Raw genomic sequence first — 5,173 nt, 5'->3', positions numbered from 1 at the left:
TTGGGCCGCGGGCGCCAGGCGAGCCTCGCCTTGCGCACCCTAATTGCCTCCCTAAACCTTTATTTACTAACATTTAAAAACCCCTAAAAGCAAAATAAAACAAACATTGCAACGTACTATAGGAATTAGTAAGGATAGTCTGTGATACAGATATGTATATGTGAAGCCCGTGGTATATCTGTATACTCTCTTTTGAATAAATCAAATACACGCCTAATTTGATACCAAATTATAATTTCTGTCTTACGTAAATATATTTAGTGTAAATAATTTCATGCCAACATTGCAAAAAATATAACAAAATCGCTCTGGTTCCTTTAAGAAACAATTGTCATAAGTTTGGATGAAGCTATATATATATATTGAGCACAAATACAAAAAAAATATTAATAATGGTATCAGAGTCAATTTCATATGGAGATAAATGATTTGTGTGGAAGCTATCGACCAAGTAGCTTTAAGTTTATTGTGGAATTTTTTTTTGAATCGATAATTCAAGATATTTATATAGATTTTATGCACAGCAATGTGCTGCTACCCTATTCTATATGAAAAATTAGACAGTGTAGATAAAAAAAATAGCTATAAGTTCATCTATTTACTCCCATCTCATAAGATGGTTAGTCATACATAGAATCAGGGAAGAAAATACCTGCCTTAATACAAATATAAATTAACGTTGACTAAATAATATACGATTTTCATAAGTACTGAATCATGGAAATATTATATTATAATTATTTTTTTACCAATTTCTATAGGATTCCTCTCAAATAATGTCTTTTTTAACATGCTTAGGTATACACAGTAATGTGCTGTGCTATCCTATTCTGTATGAAGGACCACACAGTGTAAATAAAAAAACCAGCTACAAGCTTATCCAACATTCCCACCTCACAGGATGGCCAGTCATACATGGAATCAGGAGAGAACATGAAATGTAAGGCTGATCTATTAGCCTCCACTAGCAAAATCTGGGTACATAGACGCAAGAATATCTTCCAATATTCCTGAGCGTCTGAAGTAATTACGGAACTCAAAGTACCTCATACCATTTGGTCAGAAGTTACTGAAAACAGGTCAATCACAGATATAGTGTTGGAGAGTATGTCCCCAGCTCTTGTTCACATAGTTTACAATTGTAATGTTCACCATTGGAGGGATTCATCGCCTGCAGCCACCTGCCATGGATATCGATATCGCAGCCTAGTTCTAGCACTTACAATGTCACACTGCCTAATGGATGTATTATACTGCCCGTACATGTAATTCTCGGTTCTAAACATGTCATGTCTCTTTATACTCGTGCTTTCTGGCCTTTGACAGTAACTGCGTTTCTGTCTTCCCTAATTTCCTGAAATACTGCGGTTTTTACAGCAGAGTTTGAATGCCCATATCCCACTCAATTTCAGTCTTATCCAATGCAGTTTTACCTGCCTTGTTTGTGCTATAATTTATTGTTATTTTTGTGCTATCATTTATTGTTATTTTTATTTATTTGTTTATATATATAAGAAGGTACATTGGGTTTATTGGATTACATAGCATTGATGTTTTACATTCTTGCAGAGCCACTAACACGCATAGCGGTTCGGGCAGGTCCTTAATCTAACAAGTAATTATAAATAGGTAATTTGTAGCAAATTTTAAAGAATACTGGACAACACCTATGCAAGATGGTATCCGTACAAATGAGACTCTGAAACTCTTGCTCTTTGCATTAATAATGTTGTTTATAATGGATGTTAAAACATTCCTAATATCTATTTTGTATGTTGGGTTTTTAAGGGCCTGAAGAGGTGACTTTGAATCAGAAAAATACTCCCCCCCCACTGTTCTTCAGTGCAGTGTTCTTCTTCAGTTCTGGAAGTTGTAGTACAGGTAATTCTGCAATTGGAAAAATTGTTTAGAAAGAATGGGAGAGACAAATCCACAAGGGCCGTGACGAGGATTCGAACCTGCGTCTACCATGTCGTAGCTCAGTCGATTAAGGCAGTGTCTGGGATGCTCCCGGACGCAGGTTCGAATCCTCGTCACGGCCCTTGTGGATTTGTTCATTTCATGCATCACGTTAGTGTGATTTCTGTGTGTAATGGGGGGGGGGCGACCTTTGACAAGACGCCGGCTTTCTGTCACCGTCGTTACTAGCGAGATAGTTGGCTTCAAGTAAACAAGTGATGAAAAATGGTGAATCACTTCTGGTAGTCAAACAACATAAACATACGCAAGTTGACCATTATAAATTCTGAAATGTTTGAAATTCTCATTTTTGTAAAAGGCTGTCATAGAAAACGTAAACTGTTTAAGCAGAAGCTAGCATATTCTTATATCGATGCATTTGATGGGGATTTTATTTATTAATTTATATATACAACAGTTCTTATATTCTTACAAAGCCACTAGCACGCATAGCGTTTCGGACAGGTCCTTAATCCTAATTTTCCCTGGAATATGACCCGCCAAATCGTTTAACAACCAAGTACCCCATTCACTGCTGGGTGAACAGAGGCTACAGTTTAGGATTGGCACCCTGTCAATCCTCCCCGGCCAGGATACCAACCCAGGCCAAAGCCCCGAGCGAGTTCAAGTTCGTTCTTTGAGACAATAAAATACATTCAAAGGGTTAGAGTATCTTAGGCTATTTCTACCCTCCTGGCCGGCCGTGTATCTTACCACTGCACCACGGGGGCTGCTAAGGCTTGAGTTTGAGTGCCCAACCACTTGGGCTGGACGGTAGAGCGACGGTCTCGCTTCATGCAGGTCGGCGTTCAATCACCGACCTTCCAAGTGGTTGGGGCACCATTCCTTCCCTCCCCGTCCCATCCCAAATCCTTATCCTGACCCCTTCCCAGTGCTATATAGTCTTAATATGGCTTGGCGCGTCCCCCCCCCCACCCCCTGACAATTCCCTTCCCTATTTTGGGGACAGGAAGACTGCTGTTACAGACCTCGCGGTCGTCCAAAGATAACGTCTCGTCTTATCTAGAATGTATCCCACAGAAGTCTGCCTAATCCTCGGGTGAAAAAAGGTAAACAAAGCCATTTCCCCGAAACGCTGTAAATGTGCAGTAGCTTTGCAACATGTCCCCCCCCCTTTTTTTTTATTCCTTTTTTCAACACAATTTATACTCTAATCTCAATTACTATTACGTTTAAGTCTAAGTGTCTTTTTTTTCTCTCACACCTTGCCCGAAAAGCTAATATGCGTATTAGTGGCTTCAGGTCTTGTAGCTTTAGGTATAGTTCTATCTATAAATCCAACATTATGTTTGTAACTCATCATCTATGTATGAACTTTTACCTGAATAAACATTATCTTATCTAGTATATTGTTGTTGTTAAAGATTCGCTACCTGGAACAAAGTTCAAAGTATCACGGGCTATGGTGAGCCCGCCTTATCTAGTAAGAGGGCCGGGGAAAGCGACGTTGTGTCAGCTTAGCATAAGAGCGGCGTGGGCAGCGGGCTGCCTGGGCCCCCTCCTCCTTCAGTAGCTCTCACTAACTCCCACACATTACAATCTGCAGAGGGCGGTGAGGTCGTGCAGCAAGTATATCAAGATGTCGTACACTTCCTCCAATTTTTCGGGCTATTCATGCCCGTGTCACCTTTTGGGTGGCTTAATCTTCATCAATCAATCAATCTTGCTCCAAAGACTTTCATTAGGCTCATGATGGATAATGAGATGCAGGCGATGAATCACAATAACGTGGCTGAAGTAGTTTGACCAGACCACACACTAGAAGGTGAAGGGACGACGACGACGTTTCGGTCCGTCCTGGACCATTCTTAAGTCGATTGAGCTTAATCTTCGTGAGATGTGACCTGATAATTCTACATAACGTATCTCTAAGAGGTCCACATTCCAAGAAGTTCTACACTAATCCTCAGGCCACTAATTACAATTAATATCTCTTCCCAAGTGTACAGACATCGCTAAGGACCGCTCTTGTGCCAGGTAAGTCCACTAGGGGCTCACCATAGCCCGTGCTACTTGGCACTTGTTCCGAGTAGCTGAATCTATAACAACAACAACCTTAGTGAGGAGAGGCTTGTAATGTAAGCCGTTGACAGGAGGTCGTTAGATTACGGGCTATTCATGCCCGTGCCACCTCTTGGGTGGCTTAATCTTTAGCATATTGACGATTGGCGATTAATCGGTCGTCAAAGGGATTGCTGTAGGGAGAGATTAGGAGTGGTTGTTGTTGTTGTTATAGATTCAGCTACTGGGAACAAAAAGTTCCAAGTAGCACGGTCTATGGTGAGCCCGTAGTGGACTTACCTGGCACAGGAGCGGGCCAAGTAGCACGGGCTATGGTGAGCCCGTAGTGGACTTACCTGGCACAGGAGCGGGGCTGTGGATTAGGAGGGAGATATTACTAAAGGGATGGAGGAAGGAGTGAGAAGGATTACTCCAGGAAGGGAGGGAGGGAGAGATGGAGGGATGAAGGTATTATTTCAGGGAGAGATTACTCCAGGGAGGAGGAGAGGAGTTACTCCAAAGGAGGGAGAGAAAAAAGCAGGGATAAATTATTCCAGGGAAGGAGAGAGAGAGAGCGAGAGCGAGAGAGAGAGAGAGAGAGAGAGAGAGAGCGAGAGCGAGAGCGAGAGAGAGAGAGAGAGAGAGAGAGAGAGAGAGAGAGAGAGAGAGAGAGAGAGAGAGAGAGCGAGAGCGAGAGCGAGAGCGAGAGAGAGAGAGAGAGAGAGAGAGAGAGAGAGAGAGAGAGAGAGAGAGAGAGAGAGAGAGAGAGAGAGAGAGCGAGAGCGAGAGAGAGAGAGAGAGAGAGAGATGTCTTCAGGGAAGGAGGGAGATGGGGGATTACTACATGGAAGAGAAAGGCTGAGATTACTCGAGGAAGGAAGAAGTAGGGAATTACCCCAGGGAAAGGAAGGAAGAAAAGGGGATTACTCCAGGGAAGGAGCGAGAGAAGGAGATAAGATATAAAATAAAGAGAGAGCTAAAGGATGTTAAGGAGAGTCCTTAAATAGAGCCAAACTATGAACCCCTCTACAGGTGTCAAGGTGACAGAGGGCAGCACTGTGCTTGGCCTCTTGTGTAATGTCTACCTCAGTAGTCTACTGCCTCTCGTACCTAAAGCTCTGTGCCAATACTGATGGCTGCTCTCTAACCTAACCTACACTGAAGAGGAAATGCCAACTGCTATGAGGTACAT

Source organism: Procambarus clarkii, chromosome 19 (assembly GCF_040958095.1).
Source record: "Procambarus clarkii isolate CNS0578487 chromosome 19, FALCON_Pclarkii_2.0, whole genome shotgun sequence".
Taxonomy (NCBI): Eukaryota; Metazoa; Arthropoda; class Malacostraca; order Decapoda; family Cambaridae; genus Procambarus; species Procambarus clarkii.
This window is presented reverse-complemented; position numbering follows the sequence as displayed.